The 14,235-nt window shown below is 38.4% G+C and overlaps 1 protein-coding gene across 3 annotated transcripts in view; it reads left to right on the top strand.

The window, feature by feature from the left end:
• TPK1 (thiamin pyrophosphokinase 1) overlaps positions 1-14,235 on the top strand; it is a 309,265-nt gene that overhangs the window by 114,508 nt on the left and 180,522 nt on the right. The gene's annotated exons all lie outside the window — the stretch shown is intronic.

The raw sequence follows: 14,235 nt of genomic DNA, 5'->3' as shown, positions 1-14,235 counted from the left end.
GTTACTTAAGTAGCTGCCTGCTCTCTGCATGGTACTTTAATGAACTGTGGCAGGTAGTATAATATTTTCTCCACATTATCTTAAATTTTTATTCCCAGCTAAAATTTTTAAAAACACAAGTAGCCTGAAATACCATTTTCCCTGAAGCCCACTGGTCTTTTTTCCTCTTGAAAGCTCTGCTCTCAGTCTGTCTTATTTTGTGCATCCATCAGTGTTAGGCCTCTGAAAAAATTTGCTGTGCCCCTTGCAAGGGTTGCCTAGAGGAACATCTGATGCCTGTCATCATGAGCTGAAACAAAGTATGTCCTTTTCATTTTTCATGTGAGGCCTTAGAGGAAATCTGTTTACTTAGTGCAATGAGGTGGGTGATAAAATAGGAAGTCTTCTTTTCGAATTATTTCTCAGTTAGCATCAGGGCATTATAAATGACCAAAGACAAGCACAGGGACTATCTATAAATGTGTACACTAGGTGAGGAAATATGACTGAAAAAATATGTTCTTGTTTTCCGTAATGGCATTTAAAATTTTAAAACATCCCGGGTTTCTGCCCCGGAAGTGTTGAGCTGGGGTTGTGATGCAAAATACTTCATTCAAGTGATTTCTTATTTTTGTAGTGGAACCATGCAACATTGTACAAACTTAGCCTACTGAGGATTCTTTTTACTTGTCTTTAGGATTTTCAGTTGTTTTGAGCAAGATTTCATAAAAAAGTAGTTTCATAAAAGCAAAGTGATAAAACTGACTCTTGGAGCAAAGTAATGAGAAAGGCATCTGGTAGAACTTACAAGCTTAAGAACAGTTTTAGTCATACAGAAAAATCTGACACATAGTTTGCTTTTCATCTCATGGGAGGTGTATGATGGAGACATGAGGAAGCTCAGTTTCCTCCTTTCCTTCAGACTAAAGGCAAGAGTTAGAGAGGAAAAGTGTAGTCTAAAAGTAAAAACTAAACTAAAAATTTCTTTGTTTGTCACCTGTGAGAAGTTTATCTGAAGTTCTTCAACTGCTAAAACCGAGACTGGAGTCTGGGAAGCACTACTGTTGTAGACTATGTTCTATAACATTCTATTTCTCCTTTTCTAGTAGTTGCTCACAGAGCCATGAAAAACTTGAGCAGGTGTCTGAATTCAAGATTGACTTGCAGCAAACAGTTTTCTTTGATAATGGTGATGGTCTCCAAAGAACAACATTTAAGATTTTTTGCTTTACCTTCTCTGCTAACCCATTCATCTGTTCTGCACACCTTTATGCTTGTATTAAATAAATATAATTCAGGGAAAAATGAATGATTATACTTTGACTTAATAGTTCTTTCAGTCTTACATACTTGGCCCTTGGAGTATTCTTTTCTTCTATCTTTCTTCTTCTCATCTTAATTGCTTTGGGTAGGTATATTTTACCTTCAAAGTAGTTCCTTTGAAACAAAAAAGAAGACGTGCATAATTTGGATTTTTGTCTTTAAAGAAATCATTCTTCTGGAAAGAATATCCATTTACTTCTCTGAAGTATTTTTTTTTTTTAAATTCCCCGTCCATTGTTATTAAAGAGCCCTCTGCTCAGACTCTACTGACATATTGATAATATTTTAATGCTCTCTTAACCTTCTTTTAAAACTATACTTTATGCAAAGCCCTGATATCTAATTGTGTTGTATCAAAACCTAAAAAACTATAGTCCTTCAATTTTAGAGAGATTATTATACACAAGAGATATAAATGAAGAACTTGACAGATATTTTGGGCTTGAGTCTTAGTGACACTAAATTTTGTGAAGAATCCCTTAGAATGGGAATTAGGGATAATATTTTGGGAAAAGAACAGCTTTCTGCCTGGGACTGTTGTACAGGTGTCTTTCTTTGGAGATAAGTTCATATTACAGAACCACAGAATGGGTAAAGTTGGAAGGGACCATAGGGGGCTGAAGAAGCCCTTCTTATTGTCATTGACAGCCTTGGCCAACTTTAATTCCAGATGGGTCTTGACCATCCTCATCTCATTTATACTTACTGTGACAACCTCTCTGTATTCATTCCAAGTGTCCTGACACTGATTCCATTTTGTCTCTATTTCCTTCTTACACTCGAGTAATGACAGGAGTTCCTTGTTCATCCACAAGCTTCTTTCCCCTTGGCCCGATTTCTTTCTCACTGGGATGCAACATTCTTGAGACTGGAGGAATTGATCCTTGAATATCAACCCACTCTCTTGGACCTCTATTTCCTGCAGGCCTCATTCCCACAGGATTCTTTGAAGAAGATCCCTGAAGAGGCTAAAGCTCTTCTGAAGTTCATAGTTACAGTCTTACTCACTGCCCTGCTTCCTCCTTCCCCACACTGAGCTACACAGTCTCATGGTCACTACAGGCAAAGCTGTGCCCAGCATTCACATCTCCAACAAGGCCTTCTCTGTTTATTAGTATAAGGTCAAGCAGCACACCATTCCTTGTGGGATCCTCCACATCTTGTGTAAGGAAGTAATCCTCACCGAGACAGAGCTTAATACGTTCCCAGTGTTGCCTCACTCATAGAGGGCAGCTCCACTACCACACCTTCCTGGTCTGTCTCTCCTAAGTAGTGTGTAGCCCTTCATGACAACATTTCAGTCACGGGAGCTATCCCACTACATCTCCACAATCGCAGTTAGATGTGTGACTATACACAGATCTCTAGTTCCTCCTGTTGGTTTCCTATACTGTGTGTGTTGGAGTACAGGCACTCTGTAGAGTTACTCGATTGTGTCAATATCCAAGGAGGGGTGCAGAGGGATGATGCATAGTCTTGTCTGCTGGTTATGTCTTTGGATGCTGGTGTTTAATTAAGGTATTCCCTCTTAAGCCTCCTTTTGCTGCTACCATGTTCTTCCTCAGCGCTGAACAATTCTTTAACTTGCTTTTCATGATGCTGGCCTGTGCTGGTGGTTGAAAAGCAGCAAAGGGTGAGTCAAGAGCCCCCTGCCTCCATCTATTTCCTGTTTTCTCCACTGATATTTTGACTTGCTTTTGTGCTAGACCCATCAAGCAAAGGAAGTTCACTCCGTCCTCTCTATAGCACTGCACAGGCTGACATAGCAATGACACATAGTGTCATGAGGTTAATATATGTAAGGTGTTATATGTCTTCCTCTGTATTCATGGTGTCATTTTTATGATGTTTGGTTGGTTTTCCCATTTTCTCAAAAAGTCTGGGTTGCAATTATTTTTGTTTAAAAACAAACCAATCCAAGAAAACCTTCATTTTTGTAAGTGCTAACAAGGAGAAATCATGCTGGATTTTTTCAATGGTATGTTAAAACAAATTGCCTTCTAAAGCATGAGGGCTAAGAAGAGTAACCAAAAGGGCAGGATAACTTTTCCTTAAAGAGGCTGATCCTTGGGAGCTGTTGGAAAGACTGGAGTGAAAAAGGACTGAATGCTGGTGCTTTTCTCTCTCTGACTCTACAGTCCAGAAAGGTTATTTTCCACAGACTGGTGACACCAGTTCCCACTTAGAAATAAGGATTACTGCTAAACCATTCTTGATTGCTAAACATTTGCAGCTAATCAGAGTTAAAGGCGAGTTACTGATCTTTATGGGTTTTTTGCTCTGCCTCATTCTGTCTGCCTTGCCTATCCAATTTTGAATTTTCTTGAGTCATTATGAAGCACTGCTTTCCACTTCAGCATTACACTGTTGCTTATCTGTATCACACTACAGAACTTGTTTCTCAACACTTTCTGATTAAATCTTAAGGTATTGATTAACCTGGGTATCACTGGCTTTGGAGTATACAAAGGTGAAAATGCACTGAGAACTATCATCACATTGGAACCTTTAAAACCAATCATTAGTACTTGCGTCTTGGATGCTTTTTCCAGAGAGATATCAAATCCATTGTGTACTCAGGTTTTGCAGTCTTAAGGGCATCAGGTTAAAGAGGGGAGCAGTGAGCTCTCCAAGAGGAAGGATAAACCAATCATGAAAAATACTGTGTTTCTGGAGTTCTGGCTGGCATTTCACACTTACTGTGCGACACTAGTTGGCTTGCCTACAGTCACTGAGAACATCACTTTCACTACCCTTTCAGTTTCTTCCTGTGAACTGTATAAAATATAAGAGTAGCAGTAAAACTGGAAAATGGTAGCATTTTCTACATATTAAACATACCTGAGGTGAAGTCAGGTAATGCATGAAAATGCAGCTGCTACTATACAATTCTTTGAACTGGGCATAAATGCAGACAGCTTCAAGAAGCTCCACAGGAGTTTTTAAAACTTAGGAACAAATTTTATAGACATTTACAGTTGATGCAGCTGCTAAATTTCAAATACAGACCTCAAAAAAGTCTTTTTACAATCAACTTATATTTTTGACATCCCTGTCAGGATGCAATTCCACTTGGGCTTTAGCTTGCCTAATTTCTTCTATCCCCAGGCAGAGCTCTGTGCACTCTATCTATTCTCTTACAGAAAGGGCAACTCCTTTCCCCCATCTTCCTATCCTGTTCTTCCTAAAAAGCCTGCATCTCCTCATTGCAACACTCAGTCATGTTTCTGTGATCCCAACAAGATTGTAGCTCTGCAACTGCAAACATCTGTGTTTTTCTTCCAAGCTGCATGCATTTTCCATGGTCGTATTTTGCATTAAAGTTTGAAAGCTAAACAAAATTTTAACCTTTGAATAGGAAGACCAAGCTGGTGTACCTTCCATGAGGAAAAGTAGTCATCATCATCATGTATTTGCTTGCATGAAAAGTGGAAAGATAGCTCATAGTGTCTATGTATTTTGATGGTTTCGTGTGTGCATTTTAGCAATTAGTGAGGGTTAGTAGTGCCTTGGCTGCTTCAATAGGCTATTTATAGCTTACACTGAATTTGACTAATCTGAGAACCAGTGCCTCCATTGTCAAGATAATCAAAAGAGAAACAGTTGGACAACAGCTAGCAAAACCCATCTGTAAAATGAGATCTTCTGTCTTTTTTCCTGAATAACCTCCTACTCATGGAAAAGTGGGTCCCTAATAAGATTATTAGACTGAGAAATTCATACATACTTTGCTGTGTTCCATATTGGATTAGAAATAGGGTACTTATGAAGGTAATTAGCCATTGATGTAGCTTAATGTAGAGTTGAGAGGAATTCTTTGCTTGAACTCTTCAGATTAAACTGAGTATTGTTTTTAAGCTATCTTATATTCAGGCAAAATTTAGGACACTGATGCAGAAAACACTGAATGAGGTTATCTGAGTATAGAGTTATACATGAAGAGCACAATGATCATTTCCTGTCTTTAAAATCTATTCATTGTATGATTTGGGTAGGATGTAAGATAGTTATACTTGTGAAGTTTTGGATATGAGAATATGTGTTAATAATGTTTAAAAAAAAATAGCCTCTGAAACTGTGAGGTCAAAGCTAGCACCTTTGCTGCTAGTAGTGAAGAGTTCTTTGATTTGAGGGATTACAGTCCATAAACCAAGAAAGTTGAAAGCTCAGCCAGTGCTTTATTTGTCAAATGGCTTAAGGAGATCTTTTACATCAGACAGCTTTGCCTGACCTAAGAACTATAGCAGTGTTTAAAGATCAAAATTAGAATCTTGCATTTATCCTAGTAAATTCTGCAGGAGTGTTCAGAAAAAAACTCCCTATCCACACTTTCCTCCTTTAGGAATGTACTAGTTTGAAAACAAGCCAGTGGGAGGCACCAAGTCAGAATAACAACTTAATGGGGAAATTAAAGAAAAGGAAGAAAAAAAAATAAGAGAACACTGGTTCAAACTGACAGAGTCAAGATACAACCTGACTCCCTGTTGTAGCAGTCTGGTAGAATGGTGGCTGCAGTCCTCTGAAGTGGTGATCCTGTAGAAAAGGGTCTGCTCTTCCTTAGGTGGTCCAGTGGTGGCTAGGTAGCTCCTGTCCTCTAGAAATCCAGTGGAAAGGTTGTCTCTGCTGTTCAGCATCTCAGATTATATCCACAATGGGATGCTTGGTTCCTCCCTCTGGGTGGAGCATCTCACAATGGGGTAATGAGTCATGAGGCCAAGTGTTGATTAGGCTCATTAACAGAAGATAGTCTGGAGGGAGTTATCTCTGAGTCAGGCGGCAGGACAATGATGGGCAATTAACAGAAAGAGAGTCTGGGGGGAGGAGGCAAGGAAACACTGCCCCACCTGATTTCAACAGCTCATGAAAATGGTAATAGAATACACTGCAACCCAGGACAAGGAAATACCTGACTTGGAATCCATTTTTAAATCTTTAGAAAACAGCCAGGCAACAACAAATTTAAAGAAACCAAAGAAACTTATATCTCAGTGTTTGGGAAGATGAATCCATTTGAAGTTAAATAATGTGTTTGTTTCAGGTAGTACAGATGAGAAATTCTTGAGATACCTTATGATCATGTAGTTTTTCGCTTTTTTCATTTATATTTTCAATTTAATTACTTTCACTTGATTGCGTTTTCAAATACATTTATATTCCAGTAGCTGTGCACTGTTAATATAAGTCAAGATTTGTTTCAGAAAAAATGAAGAGTTGAGGTAGCAAGACATGAGTATCACGAAATATGCATAGTTTCAGTCCTCAATTTAAACCAAAATTAGCTTCCTGTATTGGAAGGAGTTTCCTGAAAGTATTAGGGCAATAACATCACTAGGCATATGAGACTTATTTGGTCTCTGAATCAAATGCTTACAGAAATTATGAGAGTTGGAAATCATTGGTCTATTTTTTTACTGCTAGGTTCATCTTCATATTAAACAGTTGTATAAGCCAGACCCAGGAGTATGTATGTATTCTTCTGGAAAAGGAGTTATTTCTATTCACTTAGTCATCATATGCTATAAAGGAAAAATCTGGGAGTTACACAGCCATTAGTTCAGATTCACTTGAGAATTTTAGGAGGAAGAGAAGTACTCTTTTGCTATCACAAGAAGTGGAGATGTATTTTGAGAGAGACACCAGCAACTGGGTGCTTCTAATTGTACTCACTACATAAACCATAACACAAAATGGCCATGTTTGTTTTTATCATTTCCTCAAACTGAAAATCAAATAGCAGATAATAATAAAACATATGGTCTTAAAAATATTAGCAGTATCTAGTTGAGATTAAATTACTCTTTATGTTGAATTTCTGTTGCTTTTGCTAGTCAAGATGGGTAATTGTAGAGTCACAGTAATATTTATAACTGAAAATTACGGAAGGTGACAGCCCTGCCTGTTGTTGTGACCCCTGAAAGTTAGATCTCTAATAGAAAGAAGGCTCGGTCTCATCATGCCCTTACAGAAGCTGTGAAATGGCTGGCTTTTCATCCCTGAGGTACACATGTGTACGTGGATGTATGAATGACTTGTTTCTTTTATGTCAGGAGACAATAGAAGCAAGTTATTGTCTTACTACAGGACCATGCTTTCTTTACAGGAGAAGAGTAGAAAAGAAAAAGCAGTCCTAGGTAGAACCTCTGGATATGGTTCACAAGAGGCAGATGTAGATGTACCAGCTTATGTCTCAGTCTCAAGACTGAGAGTATTGTCTACAGGTTAAAATGGAGAACTGGGAACCAAGACTTTTATTTTGTTCCTTTATTCATTTGCTCAAAGTCATGCAGTGAGTTACAAAATCATCTCACATTCTCAGTTAGTCACCTTTAAAATGCAGGAAAATAGTTCTTAAGAATGAGTAAAATGCTTTCCTAATCACATGATCTCATCAGAGTTTCTGATATTTCCTTGTTAAAAGATGAGCCTATCAAAGGGCCAGGTATCACTCCTCATGAGATCAGTATTTAATAATGAATAGTAGGTCCTAGGTGGAAGCAGACTTGATCTTCAGGAGTGCTCCAGGGATCTTCATGCTTTGGCATAAATCCACTGATTTTCTTTCTTTCTTTGCATACCTCAATACATTCAAAGATGGCATTAGGACACTGTTGTTTCAGTCACATCAACAGACATTAAGTGTGAATCTCTGCTTTTTTGGAATGATTCTAATCTTGCTTAGGAGTAGATAAGAAGGACCAGGACAAAAATCTGGGGAGATGGAGTGATGAGCAAATACAAAACAGGTGGACCATTCAACTTTAGAAACAAGGTCTCCTGGCTGCAAGTGAGGTGCTTTGCCCATAAAACTGCTCTATCCCAGTAAGAATGCTATAAACCAAGTTTAAATTGCCAGCCAGGAAATCAAAGGGTCACGATTTGTCCAGAACAGCAGTTCTAGAAAAAAAAACAGGGAAAAAGGGGGCTGAGAAAAAGAGAACAAAGGGACACTTTCAATTAATCCCAGGTCTTTCAAACAGAGGGTTTGTACTGCTTCAGTTTATTCTTCAAATAGCTGTATCTCTGCCCCTAGTGTACTGTAAGTAGAGGACTGTCATTGCCATCTGGCTGATTTCTGACTTTATGACGTGGTAAAAATCATTTATGGCCACCCCAATGCTAGAAGTTAGGATTTTGCAGTGATAAAATATCCGTGCATTGAGTCACATCTGGGAGAAGCCATTGGGAAAAGATTCCTGAGCTGGCCAAAGAGTACTCACAACTTTATAGTGGTTTGGTTTGTTGTGCCTAAGGAGTAATTCTCAGGATCCAGGACAAGCTGGGTTTGTGTGTAGTGTTTGGGTGAAATGTATGCCTTCGTTTCCTTTGCATGTCTGACTATCAATAGAAATTAAGGATTAAGCCAGCGATGCTTGTTTTTATGGAGCAATGCTTTCTACAGGTGTTTGGGGCAGCCTGGGGACTGGGAGTTTTCCTATTCTTGCAACAAAGCAAAACTAGAAAGTTCTTACAAGCCTCAAACCAAGCTGGGTCTTTGCTGCAATAGTACTTGTCATTTAAAATTTAAAGTGCAGATTTTATATTGAACATGTCAAGAATGATCTCAGATTTGAAAGAAGCTCTGTTAAGACCTGAGAAGAATGCCAAGAGCAGTGTTCAATCAGGGAGCACAGAAATCCATGTGCTATTAATGCCTTAAAATGAATTAATGTTAATAAATTACCTTGAAGTTGACTAATCTGCACTGTTACACTTCAGACATTTAGGAAGGGATTCCTAGTGCTCTAACACCCATTCTCTTTTTTGGTTTTTGGCTGTCTTTTTTTCCTAGCCTGGAAAATTCGTGGAAAGAGAAGGTATAGTCTTCACCTTGCAGGTGACTTCAAATCACAGGATATTGCATAATGGGACAGAACACAAAAAATACCCATAGATAAATTATTCAGATTAGCTTTTGTTGTCTCTAAAATGTTCTTTCAGTAAACTTATTAGTGACTGTTGGAGCACAAACATATTCTGGGTGGATATTGCTTGGTTTTCTTTCCTATTCTCTTTTTTCAGGAGACTCTGCTCTATTTTTATAAATATGTGAAAGCCAGAAGTTCTGACTTTTAACAATTTGCATTCAAATGGACACTTTTATTTTCAGAACAGATTATTGTATTCTTCAAATCTGTTTAAATTTAGTGTTAGTGAAGCCAGAAGCTTGCAAATGGGGGGACTTTATGTACTGTAGAATATAATGAGAAGTAAATCTTTAGAATATAAATTCATTCATCTTTAAACCATTTTTCCTAGTTGTTCTGCTAAGATTTGTTTTTAAACCTAATTGTATTCCAAGAGTGGTTTCATTTTACAAATGGACTCTTTCAGCTTTTCATTTAAAAATGTTTTGTGCCACAGTTGTTTTCACAGAAAATGCTGTCAAGAACAAGGAACTGTGCTCTCAAGCTGTGATCAAGGCTGCTTATTACAGTTGATAACGAAGAATATTGAATAAATTTACTTTTTAGGGTGAGGAGATGAATACCCTGTGTCTCCTCTGACAAGGATAAACCATAGAGCAAAAACTGCAGAACCAGTTTCCTTACACATGAAGGGTTGAGCATCAATTAATTGTTGGTTGATTGAAAGTTGGGCTAGATAAGGTTGCCAGCTCTACAAATTCCATAATTTAAGGCAAGAGGATTAAGCCTTGTTAAAAAATTGGAGCTCTGAGACATCACAGAATCAGTTTTGTTCTGCTACCAGAAATAATTTGTTCAAGCATGTGGATAATGTGTACAGTGGTACCTCCAAAGCTGCCCTTGGATACACATATTCAGAGAGACTCAAATCTCCTTCAACTCATAGTTCATACAAAAATCACACTCATGGGTATGCACACTCCTCTCCAACCACCATACTACTTGCCTTATTTAGATAATAGCCTGAGCAACATTTTTGCAAAATGGTGGAGGAAAAAAATAGTTTTATTCAGTACACCTGAAAACGTAGTGAATGTCAATTATAGAGAAATGTAGAGAATTCTGATTTTTGAGCAAGGGAATAAAGATCTGGTTTTGATAACAGATAAAATGAAAATACCTCAGGAATTAATGTTAAAAGATAGTCAAAAGGCTGTTGGAAATGGTATAAGCTGTACAGAAATATCTTGCCTACTGATCCCGAATAACTGAGAAGAATGATGTCTGATCATACAGCAGGTAGATTAGATCCAAGGTTACAGAGTGTCTTTAAATAAATGGAAATGCATAAAGGTCCACTGGGGTTGTGGTTTGATGCTTTTCTACCTGTGTGGGACATTACACATGATCAAGTCTAGAGTCTATTTGCAAACTGGTTATGATGTCTCTGCAGAACCCTGGACCAGTATCAGCACATCCTTCAGCTCTGGCTCATTAACTCAGCTATGAAATAGGGAGTGTTTTGACTGAAATATGCACTAAGGCACTAAGATGGTTTTTGATGGCAGCATGAGCATGTTCTGTATGCTGTGGGCAATGTCTTTACTTGCAAATATTTTCCATTTTTCTTATCTTTTTGTAAGCACTTGTGTACATATCAGCACCTCAGGAACAGATTAGTACTGCAAGGATATGACTACAAGAGTGAACTTCAGAGAGATGGGAGAAGAGAGCAGTAGATAAAGGGGGGGATGACAACTGTAGCATACCACCGAAATACCTGTATGTTGTGAGGCAGTCTGAACATGGAAACATTCAGAATAAAAAATGCATCTGTCTTGCAGTAATTCTTTTTGGTTCAAATAGGGACATGTGCATGTACTGTACAACGAAATTACTGAAATGGGCTAAGGAAGAGATGCATTCAGCTTTTATTGGCTTTGGAGCAATGTCCTCGTTTATTCCTGAGTACCAAGGAATATTAAACTGACTACAAAATAAAAAGGGTCAGACAAATTATACTTGGGAATGAATACAGCTGAACATGGTCAAAATTTCTGTTTCATTCTAGAGAGAGAAGAAACAAACCAAGACTGACCAGTGACTATCTCTGTGGGCACACAACATGAAGATCCTGCTAGAAATTGGGTCGTGGCTTTTTTTGGGATTTTGAAATGCACCTGATGAATGAGGGGAACTGTGATTCCATGCAAGCTTGTCAGTTTTGTTCTCTTTTTAGTGTTACTTAGGTATTTTTATTTATTGTCACAACACAGAAACATGTGGAGCCTGTGCTTGTTGAATAGGGACCCACATTGCCTTTTGTGCAAATTCAGGATGTTCTATTGACTTAATTGGTAAGATATTAAGCACTAGAATGCCTAAGCAATTACACCCTCTCCATGCATTGCCTTGAATTCTTGCACTATAACTAATGTTTTACTTGATGCATCACTTCTCCATGGTGATTGCAAGCAGGGAAATTGCCACAGCTGGATCTAATGTTTTCAGCAACCTGGTGTTGTTACAACAACCTGTGAAATGGATGGAACAAGAGCGAGACTCCTACTGTAACTTTGTCAGTAACCACATCTTCCAGAGACTGGGACATAATCCATTTTTATCCCTGGGGCTTTAAAAAAAAACCCAAACCAAACAAAAAACCTTTTAACTGTGTAAATGTTGTTTGAGCATCTATTACTCTGATTCCATCATTGGAAATAGTTGGAAATTATTACTGCTTACTGTATGTGAAATAACTTTGAGGTGCCCACACAGTGATTAAAATATTTAGAATAGTAGCAGTAACACCAGGAATGAAATTAATACCGTAGCAATAAATTATTTTTGGTCTAAGAATAGTTCTTGCTCTATTCTTGGTCTAACTCTCGAGGGATATCCCACCTACACAAACTGCTTAACTCTTAAACTGCTTGGCTTTCCCTGGTGGTTAAGGAACTCCAGCTGGAATAAGTTTCTTTCTTTTGAAATTAAGTTGAGTGGGTAGTTGAAGGTATTCACATCATGTGACTAATGGGAACATGTAGATAAGATGTTTTGGACCACAGAGTATGCATGTGCATGAAGTTTGATCTTCATTTTCTTCAGTGTTTTGATCTCTGTGTAAAAGGTATCTGGCATATAAAAAAAAAAAAGAATAGAAGCAATAAATAATCATTTAGCTCTTCTCCTTCATTTATTCATTATAAGTGTTTTGCATAAATTAGAGTGACTAAGTGAAAGGAAAAGTAGGGATTTGCAGTTTGAGACTGGATTAACCCATTGGTGTGGAGAGACCTTATAGGATGCAAGTGAAGAAGATTGATAAGGATCAGCAGGTTAGAAAAGGCATATTTTTAGAGTGCTTGATGTATGAAACAGTGGCAGAGGGGGTAGCAATGGCAGCAGACAAACGGCTGTGCCTTTGGACTTCCCCTTTTCCTTCAGCATAAAAAAGAGACTAGTATGTGGGTGTAGCTCAAAATGTTTTGTATGAGACTGGTAGGACTTCTAGGTCAGCTTTTGTTTGTTGGGGGTTTTTTTAAGCTGGTGAGTGGGTAGTAGAGTGATTGCTTGATTGATTGATTTATTGTTTCTGCAACTGGTGTGTGTTACAAGTCCAATGACATTGTTCAGTGGTGGGTATCCAGCTGTGGGCCAGAGCAGTGCCTGTGGTTGTCGCTTGCTGTGCGCAGAAGTGAAGTTACTCTGCAAGGGCTTGGAATCATAGAGTCTTTATGCAGCAATGCAACAGAATTCTGAATATCTCTGTTTCTTTGTCAGCAGGGGTTTTGCCTTGGTGTTTGGAGGATCTAAACTGGTTAGGCATGGATATAATCTAAAAAAGGCAAAAATTGGAAGGGACGGAGAAAAGCAGGGCACAAGGAAAAAGATGGGAAGGGAGTGAAAACATTTTTGATACTAAAGCTGAAAAGGAGAAAAGTCTCTGGAATAAACCTGGGTAATAACTCCAGTGGAGCAACTGCTATTCTGTAGCAAGAAAGAAAGAAAGGAAGGCTTTGTTATTTTCCTCTGCAAGTTCCAGTGGTATCTGTAGGAGGATTGATGTTTTCTAATTTTATAAGCTGCAGCAGGGGTGTTAAATACTGGTGGACAGATCAGATTGGAATCGTGCACATGAAGGTATTTTGAGTGGTGAAAGACTGTCCCAAAAAGACACCTGAAAAGAGTCAGTAAAGAATCCAGTGCCTTTTTTTTTTCTTTTTTGCTAAAACATCATCTGTGAGGTTTGACAACACATGGCTGTAATTAATGAAGTGACAGATGTGGATGTCAATATCTCTTCTTTCTGATGCATTCAATTGAAGGAAAAAAATTAAAACTGCATGAGGTGATTTTGGGGTGGTTTTGTACAGGAGGGAATTGTATGAGGAGCATGCATGGATTGGTACAATTTTTAGCTCTCAGAAGGAATTCTCAGGATGGTGAAGAATCCATTTTGAAGAGTTAGCATTCCTAGCCAGTGAGCTACTGGACCAGCACCTACTCTGCAAGCACCAGTCTGCTCTGATTGGTGCCAAGGGGCCAACATTAATCCATCGTTCAAAGCTTGCAGCAAAGCAATGAAAGCGACTGCATGAGCTGTGGTTCTGCCTCTCATCTTGGGAAAAGGTTACTGCTCTCCGATTTCCGTTCAGGGTCACAGTGTTTCAGTGTGAATGGCACTTTCTGACAAAGACAGGAGCTGGAACTGTACTACACTGTCATTTGGCTTAGTGGGATACTTAAGCTTCTGCTAGCTTAAACAAATAGGAATTAAATGGACCAATCCCTCCTCATTTCATTACTCCCTCTTCTTTGCCCCACAGTGAAAGTAATAGGGAAGAGCATTCATGATCACGTTTACTGTAATGAGCCTCTCCTCTGGGGATACTCTTGTGGCATCTTTTAATGTTAATTTAGTATTGATTTACGATTCTAATTGATATGCTCTAGCTCTTGTTCATTAAGTGACCACATACAGGGTTCTCATATTTTGTGTGTTCCCTGTAAAAACCTGTGCACTTCATTAAATCTCAGCATTAAAGGAAGTTTTTCCAGGCAGAGC

This window comes from Corvus kubaryi, unplaced genomic scaffold (assembly GCF_017639235.1).
Source record: "Corvus kubaryi isolate FWS band 111438036 unplaced genomic scaffold, C.kubaryi_AGA036_p1.0 37398, whole genome shotgun sequence".
In the NCBI taxonomy this organism is placed as follows: domain Eukaryota; kingdom Metazoa; phylum Chordata; class Aves; order Passeriformes; family Corvidae; genus Corvus; species Corvus kubaryi.
The sequence above is the reverse complement of the archived record's forward strand: the minus strand, read 5'-3'. Positions and strand labels throughout refer to the sequence as shown.